The sequence below is a fragment of the Macaca thibetana genome, chromosome 7, assembly GCF_024542745.1.
Source record: "Macaca thibetana thibetana isolate TM-01 chromosome 7, ASM2454274v1, whole genome shotgun sequence".
Taxonomy (NCBI): Eukaryota; Metazoa; Chordata; class Mammalia; order Primates; family Cercopithecidae; genus Macaca; species Macaca thibetana.
In genome coordinates this window covers 34261818-34278552 of record NC_065584.1, presented here as the reverse complement: position 1 = coordinate 34278552, position 16735 = coordinate 34261818, and the positions used below count along the sequence as shown (strand labels likewise).

At 40.1% G+C, this 16735-nt stretch overlaps 1 protein-coding gene across 14 annotated transcripts in view; it reads right to left on the bottom strand.

The window, feature by feature from the left end:
* The window catches only part of NUMB (NUMB endocytic adaptor protein), a 196311-nt gene that overhangs the window by 122220 nt on the left and 57356 nt on the right, over window positions 1–16735 (bottom strand). The window contains exon 2 of one of the 14 annotated variants that reach the window (XM_050798736.1): window positions 11811–11894. The exons of the other annotated variants lie outside the window; for them this stretch is intronic. The gene's annotated coding sequence lies outside the window, so the exon portion shown is untranslated. The remainder of the gene's footprint in view (window positions 1–11810; window positions 11895–16735) is intronic. 14 annotated transcript variants of the gene reach the window in all.

Below are 16735 nucleotides of genomic sequence, written 5' to 3'. Positions count from 1 at the left end.
GGGATTACAGGCGTGAACCTCCAAAGTGCTGGGATTATAGGTGCGAACGACTGTGCCCGGCCCATCTCTTCATTTTATAAGGAGGGCAAAAGTTTAAAGTTAATACTATTCTCATGTTCAAAGATAGGGAAATACACCCATGAAGAAAATGACTTTGAAATTATATAATTCAACAGTCACTGTTTAAAATGGGATAATAATGTATACCTCCTGATTTCCACTTGCATTCATTCGTCTTCAATGTACTACCTTAAACCATACTATCAGAAACACACAGGTTATGTGCATCACCTTATCCTATAGGTTTATATGCCAGAAGACCACCAAAAATTTAATCTACATTTTATATACTTATTACAAAAATGAAATACACCAAAAAACACTATAACATAAACCATGTTACAAAAACATAACATATAAAGAGCATTTTTAAAAAATAAAGGAAAATGACAGATAAGAAAAAATTTAAATCCATAATTGAAATATTTGATGCAGTGCTGGGCATGGTGGCTCACGCCTATAATCCCAGCACTTTGGGAGGCCGAGGCAGGCAGATCACGAGGTCAGGAGTTCGAGACCAGCCTGGCCAATATGGTGAAACCCCGTCTCTACTAAAAATACAAAAAAATTAGCTGGGCATGGTGACGCATGACTCTAATTCCAGATACTCGGGAGGCTGAGGCAGGAGAATTGCTTGATCCCAGAAGGCGGAGGTTGCAGTGAGCGGAGATTGCACCACTGCACTCCAGCCTGGGCGACAGTGTGAGACTCCGTCTCAAAAAAAAAAAAAAAAAGAAATATTTGATCCAACACTCTATTTCTAGGAGCTATATATACTAAGAACATAATATAAGTACACAAAGGTGAATGTAAAAGCATGTTCATTGTAATAACATTTGTGATAGTAAAAATTATAAGCTTAATTATCAAAAAATGGGAACTAGTTGAATAGATTATGGTATATCTAAACCACAGCACACAATGTGACTTTTAAAATTATTAAGTGCTAAGAGGAGCCCCTCCTCCAAGAACATATTAGCATATTGGAATAGAGGGCAAATGTAGTTTGAAAAAACATTCCAAAGTTATCATTGCTTTGATTTGCTTTTAGAAACAGTAATTAATTTATTTTTTGAAATTTTATTAAACATTAAAGTGAGATTTTTGTATTTATCAAAGGAATTTGTAATGTTATCTATTCAAACATCAAAGATCCAATCCTTCTTTGAAGCCTTCCCCAATCCTCCAGAGTAAAGTCAGATGTTCCCTCCACTGTTTCCCAGATCACTCTTGAGACACCTTTGTTATAGAAATCATTACCCTACTGTCTTATTTATAAGACTGAGTTCCTTGAGGACAAAAACAAAGTGTTAAGTTGTTGGGGTTTTTTTGTTTTGTTTTGTTTTTTGAGACGGAGTCTTGCTCTGTCGCCCAGGCTGGAGTGCAGTGGGGCGGTCTCAGCTCACTTCAACATCTGCCTCCCGGGTTCAAGCAATTCTCCTGCCTCCGTATCCCAAGTAGCTGGGATTACAGACACATGCCACTATGCCCGGCTACTTTTGTATTTTTAGTAGAGACAGGGTTTCACCATGTTAGTCAAGCTGGTCTTGAACTCCTGACCTCAGGTGATCTGCCCACCTAGGCCTCCCAAAGTGCTGGGATTACAGGCATGAGCCACCACAACTGGCTGGTCTTAAGTATTTTTATACTCTTGATACTACAACAGGTTTCAAAACACTATAGACCCTCAGTAAAAGGATTGTTGAATATATTCAAACTCTATTTTTCTGCTATATTAGATACACTACCTTGGCCAGCATTTTAAACCTCTCTCAGTCTTGGTTTTCTTTTCAGCAACAATGGGGATACAACACTATGACCTATTTCATAGGACTGTATAAGGAATTAAACCATCGTGTATAAACATATTTGGTCTCACTGGTATATAAATGGCAATGAAAAAATCCTTTTCAGTGGATTTTTTTTCTTTTTTTTTTTTTTTTTTTGATGACTGGATCTCCTTAAAGAGACCTGAAATGACTGAAATTATACGACAATAATAATCTTGCAAAATTTTAAATTTTAAAAAATCATTTCCATCACATGGAACACAAATATCTAAAAAGAAGAAAAAAGAAAAAGAAAAAATCATTTTCAGTTGCATCTGTCACGGGGCTATTAATTATTTAATTAATTACTTTTATTAGTGATTGTCAATAATTAATAAAACCACTAATTACTCTAACAATGATTCCTTCTCCTATTTCAGACAGCTGTGAGCATCCATGATTTGGTCAGTGGTTCTCAAGGTTTAGAATACATAAAAATCACTTAGATGGCTTAATGTACAGATTGCTGGGCCTCACCCCTAAGGTTTCTATCATAGTAGGTCTGGGATGAGGCCCCAGTATTTGCATTACTAACAAGCCCCTAGATGGTCCACATTTTGAGAACTATTTATATAGGTAATTCAGCAATCAAGTGATACCAACAGGTAGAGGTGGGAGGAGTTGTAGTTTTTTGGCAATCTCATTAAATGTCCTAAGAGATGAAAAGACTACTATTGTCCACAGAATTGGGTTCTACTCAAAGACTTTATGATAAAATAATCCTGGAAGACTGTTGTACATCTGTCTACCAATTCTACTGGGGAACTACTCCTGCCCATTTTGTGTGTATATGGAAGAGGAGTAAGTGCAGGGAACATTAACTAAATCACCCAAGCCAGTCCAAAGTCGTCCCCAGGACTTTTTTTTTTTTTTTTTTACATGATGGGGAAATATTACCTTGATTCCTGTAGGATTGCAACTATACAACCAATGTGAACTAGAGGTGCTTGCAACCATCTTCCCTTGACTACCTGAAGAAAGCTCATCTCAGGAGAAGTAAGGCCAAGAGGCAAAGAAAAACAGAGCTGAGAAATACAGGATCAAAGTAAAAGCCCCTGAAAGTCATTCTTGCCCCTAAATGATTTGACTGGATTATTCAATTACTTGAGCCAATAACTCTTTTTCCCCCTTAAAATGGGTTTCTGTGAATGGGTGAAAAAGTTGATGCAAAAGGCTCTAATAACACCCAGCTCTCCATGATAACATTTGAAAGAGAAATAGCAGATTTTCAGATGAGATGACATTTTGGCTGGTAGCCTGCAATCTGAAAGAGGCTACCACACTTGGAACTGTGACCGAAACTGTTTCACAAGCTTACAAGTAAGCTTCAATCAATGCCTCAGGAAATTAGACAGTTGTGCCTTAGTCGATATCTAACCTGACTTAACTTTATTAGCTGTAGTTTTCAGTCAACACAGATCTCTAAATCTAGCCACACAGTGTCATATATTTATTTGGCCTGTAATAACAATAATTAAATGTTGCAATTTACTCTTCCATTCACTGATTAAGTCTCTATTATATTAAGATACCATGATAACATCTGGCAGGTAGCAGTTCAAAAGAAAGAAAACCAGATTTAGGAACCATCTATAGTGAGATGACAACCAAAGTTAGGAAAACTGAGGAAGTCTACCAAGGGTAAGAGGATCCTTAACATGGTCCACAGATGACATTGAGGGATTTTTTTGGGGGGTGGAGGGAGTTCTATGAAGTCCCAAAGTTGTAGGCAAAGTTTAATAGACACGTGCATTTTTCTGGGAAGAGGGGTCACTGCTTATGTCAGATTCTGCAAGAAGGATAAGAACCCAAAAAGGTTAACAACTAATGGTGAGGCGAGGAAATATCAAGAGGGACCTGTAAAGAACACTTACTCATATTAAAAGGAGAAGTTGAGGCCGGGCGCGGTGGCTCAAGCCTGTAATCCCAGCACTTTGGGAGGCCGAGACGGGCGGATCACGAGGTCAGGAGATCGAGACCATCCTGGCGAACACGGTGAAACCCCGTCTCTACTAAAAAATACAAAAAACTAGCCGGGCGAGGCGGCGGGCGCCTGTAGTCCTAGCTACTCGGGAGGCTGAGGCAGGAGAATGGCGTAAACCCGGGGGGCGGAGCTTGCAGTGAGCTGAGATCCGGCCACTGCACTCTAGCCCGGGCGACAGAGCCAGACTCCGTCTCAAAAAAAAAAAAAAAAAAAAAAAAAAAAGGAGAAGTTGAGACGTTGAAAGGAATCTATAAATTACTAAGTGTCTATGTGAACCGTGCTGTGCACATTATATATCACATTGCATTTAATCCTGATAATAATCTGAAATGGTTTATCAGCAGCCCAATTTTATAGGTAAGAAAACTAAAGCACACAGAAATTAAGTGGCTTGACTAAGGCTAGACAGCTATCCGGTCTACCACACTGTAGTGGAAGGTAAGATGAGTTATAAAATAAGGGGGCTATCATTTCAATTGCAATATTCACCATTTCTTTCAGAGCAGTAACTCTGACAACTAATTGTTAGGTCAAGAACATAAACTTTGGAGATAGCAATAAGAACAAAATCATGGAATGCTTAATTAAATCACATGATTTCTGAGGCTTTATAAATCTGGAAGATTGGCAATTTGACAGATTCTAATGCCATCACAAAATTAACAGTTTGTGTCCAAAGCACTCATTCTAGCAAAAAGTCACTGAAGGCTAGAAGGTTGGAATAAGAGCCAGTTTTAGTGTTTGCAGTTGCTCTTTAATAACAATGCATCATCAAAAAACACTAGGTGTCAATAACCCAGTGCCAATGAAATATGGCAAACCTGCCTAAATTATTCTTTTCACCAATACTTGTGAATTCTGGCTCCTAATCTAATAAAATTCTTTAAAATAAAGCACTTCCATTTTATTGTCTCTCTGAGCCAAGAAGAGTCACAAGTTTTTGTTGGGATCTTTTCCCCTCTTCTAATAGCTTGGCACCATTAGTAGCAACTTTCATAGCAAGTAGGTCTTAATACATTTTTTTGCATTTAATCTTAATGTTTAAATTTAATTTTTAAATTAATTTTTTGTCAAGGTATAGTTGACAAATAAAAATTATTATTCTTTTTTGAGACAGAGTTTCACTCGTGTGCCCAGGCTGGAGTGCAATGGCGCGATCTTGGCTCACTGCAGCCTCTGCCTCTGGGTTCAAGCGATTCTCCTGCCTCAGCCTCCCAAGTAGCTGGGATTATAGGCATGCACCTGTAATTTTATATTTTTAATAGAGACAGAGTTTCACCATGTTGGCCAGGCTGGTCTCCAACTCGTGACCTCAGGTGAGCAACCCACCTCGGCCTCCCAAAGTGTTGGGATTACAGGCGTGAGCCACTGCATCCCGGGAGACAAATAAAAATTATATACTTATGATATAAAATGTGATGTTTTGATGTATACATTGTGAAATGGTTAAATTGAGCTAATTACCATATCCATCACCTCACATACTTATTTTGGTTTTGTGAGAACATTTAAGATTTACTGTCTTTGCAGTTTAAAAAAAAAAAAAAAAGAGATTGTGTCACTCTGTTGCCCAGGCTGAAGTGCAGTGGTGTGACCATAGCTCACCACAGCTTTGAATTCCTGGGCCCCAGTGATCCCCTAGCCTACACCTCCTGAGTAGGTAGAACTATAGGCACAAGTCACCACACTCTGCTCTCCTTTACAAGTATATAATACATTATTATTAACTATAGTCACCATTGTTGTACAAAGGATCTCCAGAACTTATTTATCCTAACCGAAACTTTGTACCCTTTGACCTGTTCCCTCTCTTCCTCCCCAGAACCTGGAAATCATCTTTCTACTCTGTTTCTGAATTTGACTTTTTAAGACTCCACTTATAAGTGAGATCATGTTTGTCTGTCTTGTCTTTTTTTTTTCCTTACGTATTTCTTCATTTGAAACCAAAAATAACATTTCACATTCTTTTATTCTTTCGTGTTTATATTCAGAATAAAAGTCAATGTTAGCATCCAGCAATGTTTGTAAGTTTTTAAATAAAGCCACATTGTCTTTCTTTTTTTTTTTTTTTTTTTTTTTTTGAGACGGAGTCTTGCTCTGTCGCCCAGGCTGGAGTGCAGTGACCGGATCTCGGCTCACTGCAAGCTCCGCCTCCCGGGTTCACGCCATTCTCCTGCCTCAGCCTCCCAAGTAGCTGGGACTACAGGCGCCGCCACCACGCCCGGCTAGTTTTTTGTATTTTTTAGTAGAGACGGGGTTTCACCGTGTTAGCCAGGATGGTCTCGATCTTCTGACCTCGTGATCCGCCCGTCTCGGCCTCCCAAAGTGCTGGGATTACAGGCTTGAGCCACCGCACCCGGCCCAAGCCACATTGTCTTTCTATGCCTACCTTATTTCACGTTGCATAATGGCCTCCAGGTTCATCCACAATTAAGGTTGAATTGTGTGTGTGTGTGTGTGTGTGTGTATGTGTGTGTGTGTGTTGCATGTGGCTGTATCTCCAGCCTAGGCAACAGAGCAAAATCTTGTCTCTAACACAATAATAAATACAGGGATTAAAAAGGGATTAGAGGCCGGGCATGGTGGCTCACGCCTATAATCCCAGCACTTTGGGAGGCAGAGGCGGGCGGATCACGAGGTCAGGAGATCAAGACCATCCTGGCTAACATGGTGAAACCCCATCTCTACTAAAAATACAAAAAATTAGCTGGGCATGGTGGCAGGCGCCTGTAGTCCCAGCTACTCGGGAGGCTGAGGCAGAAGAATGGTATGAACCCGGGAAGTGGAGCTTACAGTGAGCAGAGATCGCGCCACTGCACTCCAGCCTGGGTGACAGAGCAAGACTCTGTTTCAAAAAAAAACAAAAACAAAAACAAAGGGATTAGAATAGGTATTCATAAGTATGGCTACACATGATGTATACACACACACACACACACACACACTCTCTCTCTCTACATTTCTTTATCCATTCATCTGTTGATGGACACCTAGGTTGATTCCGTATCTTAGCTATTGTGAATAAATGCTGCAATGAATACTAATACATTTTAAAGGAGTGAGGGGCTGGGTGTAGTGGCTCATGCCTGTAATCCCAACACTTCGGGAGGCAGAGGTAGGTAGACTGGTTGAGCCCAGGAGCTTGAGACCAGCCTGGGCAACATGGCAAAACCCCGTCTCTACAAAAAATAAAAAAATTAGCCTGGCAGGTGGTGTGTCCCTATAGTCCTAGCTACTTGGGGGACTGAGGTGGGAGGACTGCTTGAGCCCAGGAGGTCAAGGCTGCAGTGAGCTGTGATCATACCACTGCATTCCAGCCTGGGTGGCAGAGCGAAACTCTATCTGTAAAATAATAAAATATTAAAATTTAAATTAAATTTAAAAGGGGTTATTTCAGAATGATGTTAATGTGCCAGAGATGAGGAATGAAACATAGGCTGATCATTCACACAGGGATTAAAAGTAGGTATTCATATGTATAGCTACACATTGACATCAGGTATTCTACAGGCAAAGCATAGTTTTTCCTGTGTCTCAACCGTCCTCTTTGAAAAGATGAAAATAACCTTAAAATATGTTATTGTTGAAGACAATGAAGGAGAATTGAGTTCTAGAATGGCTAGATGGATACAGACACAGCTGAAAGAGAAATAAAATCCTTAACATAGCTGTTTCTTCTATATATAGAAAATAAGTCTAAATTGGAGTTGATATCAACTTCAGGTAGAAATAAAAACTAGTACAGCCTTTTTTATTTTTTTTTATTTTTTAGAGACAGGCACATGCCATATGCCCGGTTAATTTTTAATTTTTATTTTTTGTAGAGATAGGGACTTATTCTGTCACCTGGCTGGGGCGCAGTGACACAACCATAGCTCACTGTAACCTCAAACTCCTGGGCTCAAGTGATCCTCTTGCCTCAGTCTCCCAAAGTGCTGAGATTACAGGCAGGAGCTACCATACCTGGCCACCCTGCCCCTCTATCCATCCATCTACCCATCTATCCATCTATCTAATCTATCTATTTTAATTATTAGGGTGTGTGTGTGTGTGTGTGTGTGTGTGTGTTTAAGCAACAAGGTCTTGCTCTGTGGCCCAAGCTGGAGTACAGTGGCACAATCATAACTCAATGGAACTTTAAACTCCCGGGCTCAAGGGATCTTCCCACATCAGCCTCCAGAGCAGCTGGGTCTACAGGCCCACACCACAAGGCCTGACTAGTTCTTGTGTGTGTGTTTTGTTTTGGAGAAACAAGGCCTTGCTATGTCACCCGGGATGGTCTCAAACTCCTGAGCTCAACTGATACTCCTGTCTCAGCCTCTCAAAGTGCTGGGATCACAGGTGTGAGCCACCAGTCTTTTTAGAACACAGTTTTACAATATGCAACTGAAGACCTTAAAATGAACATATATTGAAGAATATTTCACACAGAATCATCAGACCAATCAGATAATTTACGGTATATGGTTCTCAAACTTTAGCATGTATCAGAATCACCTGAAGGGTCTGTAAAACCATAGATTGCGGCTGGGCGCAGTGGCTCATGCCTGTAATCCCAGCATTTTGGGAGGCTGAGGAGGGCAGATCACTTGAGGTCAGGAGTTTGAGACCAGCCTGGCCAACATGGTGAAACCCTGTCTCTACTGAAAATACAAAAAATTAGCCAGGCATGATGGTGCACACCTGTAATCCCAGCTACTCGGGAGGCTAAGACCAGAGAAACACTTGAACCTGGGAGGCAGAGGTTGTAGTGAGCTGAGATCACACCACTGCACTCCAGCCTGGGCAACACAGTGAGTGATATGCTGCCTCAAACAAAACAAAACAAAACAACCACAGATTCCTGGGCCCCCAAACCAGGTTTCCAATTCAGTAGGTCTGGGTGGAGGCCAAGAATATGCACTTCTAACAAATTCCCAAGTAATGCTGGTATCTCTGGTCCAAGGACCAGGCTGAGAATCATTGATCTAACAAATGGACTTCTATGAAACCATTAAAAATGAAGATCTATATTCATCGATATGATATATACATGCAGTGGTGTACTGATAAGCCAGTTTGGGGAGAAATTCAGCAGGGAGAAAGAAGCCCTGCTTTGTAGCATTTGCCAAAGTCACTGATGTAGCTAATCCCACCATTGCTAATATCAACCTACCAACAATTTGGGCTTGCATAATTTCTTAATTATTGGCTCTGGTGAGCTAGTGCTAGCTGGTCCAAGCACACTAACTAGAAAAATATCTAAAAAGATACAAGACAAAATGGTAATTAAGCAGTTATCTTTGGGTAAGGGAATTATGGGAATTTTCTTAATGGCTTTCTGTATTTTCTTAACTGTTTTATGAGCATTCTCACTTTTATAATAAAAATCTATTAACAATTAAAAATGAAGTTATTTGCATTGGCTATATCTTTCTGGTCATTAAATATTCACACACACATTCATTCATATATATATGTCTATAAAGGTTTGGATTAAGAGTTCTGTATAGTTGGAAGTTTTGCACCCCCTCTAGAGAAGACAATGATATTTAAATATTAAGACCAAGTCTGCTACTGCACTCTTCTTCTGTGTTAACCTGGCCTTGACAAAGTGGAAAAAGAAAGAATGGTAAAGGCCCAGCTGAGAAGTCTTTGAACTCTAGCCCTGCAGCATCAAGGGCTATATGTGTCTGTTTACAAAACTAAGCATTAACAGCTGCCCTAGAATCCAAGCGGAAAATAGCCTAAGACAGCCTGCAATGTACGTGCTATAAAACCCAGTTTCACAAAAACAGCAGGAACATAATCCCTCTAGCTTTGCCACATAAAAATGTAGGTTTAACAGTTCACCAAATTGTTAATGAGAAAAAAATCAAAAATAGCTTAAATATCCCACAACAGAAGATTAAATAATTTAAAGCTATAAAATGAAATATGCACCTATTAAATGGTGATATTTAAAATGTCTAACAACATGGGGAAATGGTCATAAATTATTGTGAAAGGAAAAAATGTAAGAAAACTGTGTATATAATCCCATTAATAAACTACATATTTGTATATGAGAGACAGAGACACAGAGAGAGAAAGAGAGAGAGAGAACGAGTGTGTGTGTGTGTGTGTGTGTGTAACGACCAGAAAGATATAGCCAAGGTTAATAGCAATTATCTTTGGATTAGGGTATTACAGATGATCTTTTTATATTTGCCCATTTGCCCATTTGTATTTTCAAAAATATCTACAACAAATATATATTATTTGGGTTTGTTTTTTTTTTTAGTCACTAAGCAGGGGAAACCCAAATGGTAACAAGTAAATGAAAAGATGCCTAACCTCACACTCAATCACAGAAATAGAAATTAAAACAATATACTTCTTAATTCCCATCAGATTGACAAGGCTAAACAGATGGATAAGACCAAATATTGGCGAGTATTTAAGGAAACAGGAATCCTAATTCACTGCTGGTGGGAGCATAAACTGGGTAGCCATTCTAAAAAACATTTGGCAATATTTAATGAAATTAAGTATGTGTATGGGCCACAAGTCAGCAATTCCTTTTCTCGGTATATACTAGAGTAACCTTTGCACACATCAGTAGGATATATGCATAAGGATGTACACAGCAGCACTATTTGTGTTAGTTTTCAACACACCTACGTATCAATTATTAGAGAAATATACAAGTAAAATGTGGAAATACATATACAACGGAACATTATACAACAGTCGGTTTTTGTCAACTAGATTTACAAATACAGTATGTGCTTGCATAATTCCTTTGATCAAAAAAGAAAAAATAAGATTTGGAGCATAATAACATTATACAGCTTAAAAACACATACACATAGGGCCAGGTGTGGTGGCTCACACCTGTAATCCCAGCATTTTGGGAGGCCAAGGTGGGTGGATCACCTGAGGTCAGGAGTTTGAGACCAGCCTGGCCAACCTGGTGAAACTCCATTTCTAGCAAAAATACAAAAAATTAGCCAGGTGTGGTGGCAGACACCTGTAATCCCAGCTACTCAGGAGGCTGAGGCAGGAGAATCGCTTGAACCTGGAAGGCGGAGGCTGCAATGAGCTGAGATCACTCCACTGCACTCCAGCCTGGATGACAGAGCGAGACTCGGTCTCCAAAAAAAAAAAAAACAAACCACATACACATAAAACAATAGGAAAATATTTCAAAAATAAGCACATACTTACATTAAGCATATTAAATACAGTTGGCCCTCCATATCCATGGGTTCAACCAACTGTGGATTTAAAATATGCCAGAGCCGGGCACGGTGGCTCATGCCTATAATCCCAGCACTTTGGGAGGCTGAGGCGGGTGGATCACCTGAAGTCTGGAGTCAGAAACCAGCCCAACCAACATGGAGAAACCCTGTCTCTACTAAAAATATAAAATTAGCCGGGTATGGTGGCGCATGCCTGTAATCCCTCCTACTTGGGGGGCCGAGGCAGGAGAATCGCTTGAACCCAGGACACAGAGGCTGTGGTGAGCCGAGATTGCACCATTGCACTCCAGCCTGGGCAACAAGAGCGAAACTATGTCTTAAAAAAAAAAAAAAGAAAAGAAAAGAAAAAGGAAAGAAAATATGCCAGAAAAAAAAAGGCTTAGCCATATGCAGTGGCTCACATCTGTAATTCCAACAACTCCGGAGGCTAAACCAGGAGGACTGCTTGAGGCCAGGAGTTTGAGCTTGCAGTGAACTATGACTACACCACTGCACTCCAGCATGGGCAACACAGCAAGAGCCTGTCTCTAAAAAATAAATAAACAGGTCAGGCACGGTGGCTCACACCTGTAATCCCAACACTTTGGGAGGACAAGGCCAGTGGATCACTTGAGGCCAGAAGTTTGAGACCAGCCTAGCCAACATGGAGAAACCTCATCTCTACAAAAAATACAAAAATTAGCTGGATGTGGTGGCGTCTGTAATCCCACTTACTCGGGAGGCTGAGGCAGGAGAATCATTTGAACCCAGGAGATGGAGGTTGCAGTGAGCTGAGATCGTGGGCGACGGAGTGAGACTCTGTCTCAAAAAACAAAAACAAAAACAAAAGTGAAAATATATAAATGAATAAGGAAGCAAGTGAGCTATCAAGTCATGAAGAGAAGACATAAAAGAACTTTAAATGCACATTACTAAGCGAAAGAAGCCAATCTGAAAAGGCTACATGTACTGTATGATTCCAACTATATGACATTCTGGAAAAGGCAAAACTATGCAGACAGAAAAAGGATCAGTGGTTACCAAAGGTTAGGTGAGAGGAAAGGATGGACAGTCAGAGCACACAGAATCTTTAGGATAGTAAAACTATTTTGCATGACACTACAATGGTGGATGCATGTCAGTACATTTGCCAAAATCCACTGAAAGTACAACATCAAGAATAAATTCTAGTATAACCTAAGGACTCTAGGTGAAAATAATGTGTCAATGTGGGTTTATTGATTATAACAAATTATGAAACATATAATTAGTCTTCTTCCCCTTTCTTGACATATACCTCATAAAACCATTGGCACCTCTGGAGTGATGAGTATCTTTTACATGCTAATGAGATCTCTAGATAGTTTTAAGGATAAAGGCTGGTCATCTGAAAGACCAAGGCATAAGAGGGTTGGGATTTCCAGCCCCAGCCCCCAACCTCCAGAGAGGGAAGAGGAGCTGAAGGATAAGCTGATTACAAATGGCCAACGACTTAATCAATCATGGGTATGTAATGAGGCTTCCATAAAAACCCGAAAGGACAGCGTTTGGAGAGCTTCTGGACAGATGAACACATGGAGGTTCCTGGAGGGTGGCACACCTGAAGAAGGCATGGAAGATCCATGCCGCTTTATACCTTGCCCTATGCATCTCTTCCATCTGTCTCATTTGTAATATCCTTTATAATAACCCTATAAATGCAAACGAAGTGTTTCCCTGAGTTCTGTGAGCCACTCTAGCAAATTAACTGAACCAAAAGAGGGAGCTGTGGTAACCCTGATTTATAGCTAATCAGCCAGAAGCACACGACACAACCTGGGGCTGGCAATTGAAGTAGGGGATTGAGCCCTCAACCTGTGGGATCTGATTCTATCTCCAAGTAAATAATGTCAGAATTGAGTTAAAATGTAGGATACCCAGCTGGTGTCTGCCAAAGAATTGAGTGGTTGCTGGTAGATAGAAATCCCCATACATTTTGGTAACCAGAGATGCTGTGTTATATTGAGTTTGTATTCGTTTGATTTTTCTTATATCTCCTGTGTACTATTCTGGTAAGGAATGCTGACAGTAAGAAAGACTGTGGGTTTGTGGGGGCAACAGGTATATGGAAACTCTCTATTTTTTTGCTCAATTTTGCTATAAACCTGAAACTGTTCTAAAAAAATTAAGTCTTACAAAAACTAACCAAAAAAGCAAACAACAACAAAAAAAAACAGTCTGGTACTCATGAACAATAACAATTAACTGGCTATAAACAAACAAAACAAAGAAGTACAGATCTGAAAGGTTCATGTAAAAGGCACCAGAGCACATCCATATGTACAAGGGAAACCACTAACAAAATATGTAAGACTAGATTTTTTTTTTTTTTTTTTTTTTTTTTTTTGAGACAGAGCCTCGCTCTGTCGCCCAGGCTGTAGTGCAGTGGCGCGATCTCGGCTCACTGCAAGCTCTGCCTCCTGGGTTCACGCCATTCTCCTGTCTCAGCCTCCCGAGCAGCTGGGACCACAGGTGCCTGCCACCACGCCCGGCTAATTTTTTGTATTTTTAGTGGAGACGGGGTTTCACCATGCTAGCCAGGATGGTCTCCATCTCCTGACCTTGTGATCCGCCCACCTCGGCCTCCCAAAGTGCTGGGATTACAGGCGTGAGCCACTGAGTTGGGCCTAAATTTGTTTTTGAGACAGGGTCTCACTCTCACCCAGGCTGGAGAGCAGTGGGGTGCAATCAGAGCTCACTGCAGCCTCAAACTGCTGGGCTCAAGTAATCTTCCTGCCTCAGCCTTCATGAGTAGCTATGACCACGTGCACACACCACCATGTCCAGCTCAATTTTTAGGATTTTTTGTAATGACAAGGTCTCACTATGTTTGCCCAGGCTGGAATCAAACTCCTGAGCTCAAGTGATTCTTCTGCCTCAGCCTCCCAAAGTGCTAGCATTACAGGCGTGAGCCACTGTACCCAACCCAAAAACTTTTTAATCATGGTGGAAACAGACCTCATAATTCAAATCCAGTTTCTGCAGCTATTTTTCTTCAACAGATGAAGAAAAATACTACTAATCAACAATACCTCCTTGATCACAAATAAATTTCTAGAATAAATGATTGATTCCCTATCTGCTATATGGATCCTAAAACATAAAAATAATAACTAAAAATAGCAGGAGCAGATGCCTTTTACTGAGAGCCCATAAATTATTGCACCGTACGTATAATATCTAATCTTTCTAACAATCCTCAGAGATTACACACTACATTACTATCTCAGAGAGATTAACTGATTTGCCTAAGAACACACAACAACTATGTAGTATAACCAGGAATCAAATATAATCTTCTGCTATAAAGTCTGTGCTCTTTCATTCTACCCCAATGTCCATATACCAAACAATTATAACAATAATATCTTCCATTGTAGCACCTCCAATGTATTAGGCACTGTATTAGGTACTTTACATAAATTATCTCCTTCATACTTCACGACTGCCCTAAAAGTTAGATATTATTAATTCCATTTTACAGATGAGGAAATAGAGGTTTATAAATTCAGTAACTTGACCAATGTCTCAAGATTCAAGCCAAGTTTCACTTTGCATTATCAAAAGTTCACTTTCACATCTAAATTTAAAACTCTTTACTATTTTTATTCCTTTTGTTCTCCACACTATCCGGTTAAATGTTACTATGTAATAATAAAGCACCTATGTGCTGAACATCACACTGAAGTCAAATGAACACAATTTTGATATAAAATAAATATAATCATATAACTGTGACAGATGTTAACTGGTTACTCAAAAAGTCATTCCCAAATCCCTACTCCCTCCTTGCCTCTCATTACAGAGGCCAAAAGACGAAAACAGCTAGAGGTGACCATATGACCCAATTTTGGCCCTTGGAACATTAGAAGTGACTTGCTGGAATCACTAATAAGAAAGCTTTTCCTTGGCAGTGTCTTTTTCCTTCTTCCTTGAATGTAGGTGGAAGGCTGGAGCTGCAGTAGCTGTCTTAAGACCATGAAAGGCCAAGCAAATCACAAATTCATAGGCCCCAGCAATGTTGAACCATTAAAGCAACATGAGCAACTGCCAACTTCAGATTTATGTAAGCTTTACAGTCGGGTTTTCAATTACTTACAGCTTGATTCACCCTTTATATATCACCGTATCAGAAACTCTACCACAATTTTAACTGTAAGTAACTTCCTGGCCAATAATTAAAAACGAAGTCACGTACTAGTCCTAAATTAGTCTGACAAAATTACAATCTCCTGATGAGGACTATTTTGAGTGGGAGCTGTGAGAAGATAGAGCTGAGGAAAGAATGAGAGACAAGAATACAGAATCAGGGAGCTCCCTGGGCTCTGAATTGCGCACATGGTTAAGAGCTCAGACTCCCAAAATAATCACCAAGAGTATATCATCAGAAGGGACACATCCTTGAATAATAATATAAGCCTTCAAGAGATTGGTGGGGCATGGCAGCTCATGCCTGTAACCCCAGCACTTTGGGAGGCCAAGGCAGGCAAATCACTTGAGGCCAGGAGTTTGAGACCTACCTGGCCAACATGGCGAAACCCTGTCTCTATTAAAAATACAGAAAAAAAGAGGCCGGGCATGGTGGCTCACGCCTGTAATCCCAGGACTTTGGGAGGCCAAGGTGGGCAGATCATGAGGTCAGGAGTTTGAAACCAGTCTGGCCAATATGGTGAAACCCCGTCTCTACTAAAAATACAAAACTTAGCCAGGTATGGTGGCACAGCCCTGTAGTCCCAGCTACTCAGGAGACGGAAGAATCACTTGAACCCCAGAGGTGGAGGTTGCAGTGAGTCAAGATCGCCTGGGTAACAGAGCAAGACTCCGTCCGAAAAAAAAAAAGATTAGCCAGGCATTGTGGCGCACGTCTGTCATCCCACCTACTCGGGAAGCTGAGACACAAGAATCACTTAAGCCTGGGAAGCAGAGGTTGCAATGAGCTGAGATTGTGCCACTGAACTCCAGTGTGGGCGACAAAGCAAGGCTATGTCTCAAAAAACAAAAAAAGGTTAAAAAAAAAAAAAGAGAGAGAGAGATAACATGCTTCAAAACAAAAGTTAAGACTCTTGTCCAAAAAAATTCATAGTTAATTTTCTTAGGTATGATCAGGTCTTGGGGTTACAGGAAAAAAATAGTTTGCATTTAATAATAAATGTTTACTGAAGTATAATATCCTTTTTCTTAGAAGATGCATGCTCAAGTATTTAGAGGTAAATTATCATGATGTCTGCAATTTACTTTCAAGTGGTTTATATAAAAGAGGATACATACATATTAGAATACACATATAAAGTATGGGAAAATATGAAAAAATATTGAAATATCAGTGGGGGATATACAGATGTTCAACATACGTCTTACCCAACATTCTGCACATTTGAAATATTGCATAATAAAAAGTTGATGTTAATGTTAATTTTCTGGTTTTGGTATTGTACTACAGCTATGTAGCTATGTAACTGGGTAAAGGACACAGAGGACTTCATTTTCCTATTTGTATACCTTTCTGTGAATCTAAAATTATTTCTTTTCTTTTTTTTTCTTTCCTTTTTTTTTTTTTCTAGAGACGGAGTCTTGCTCTGTCACCCAGGCTGGAGTGCAATGGTGTGATCTTAGCTCACTGC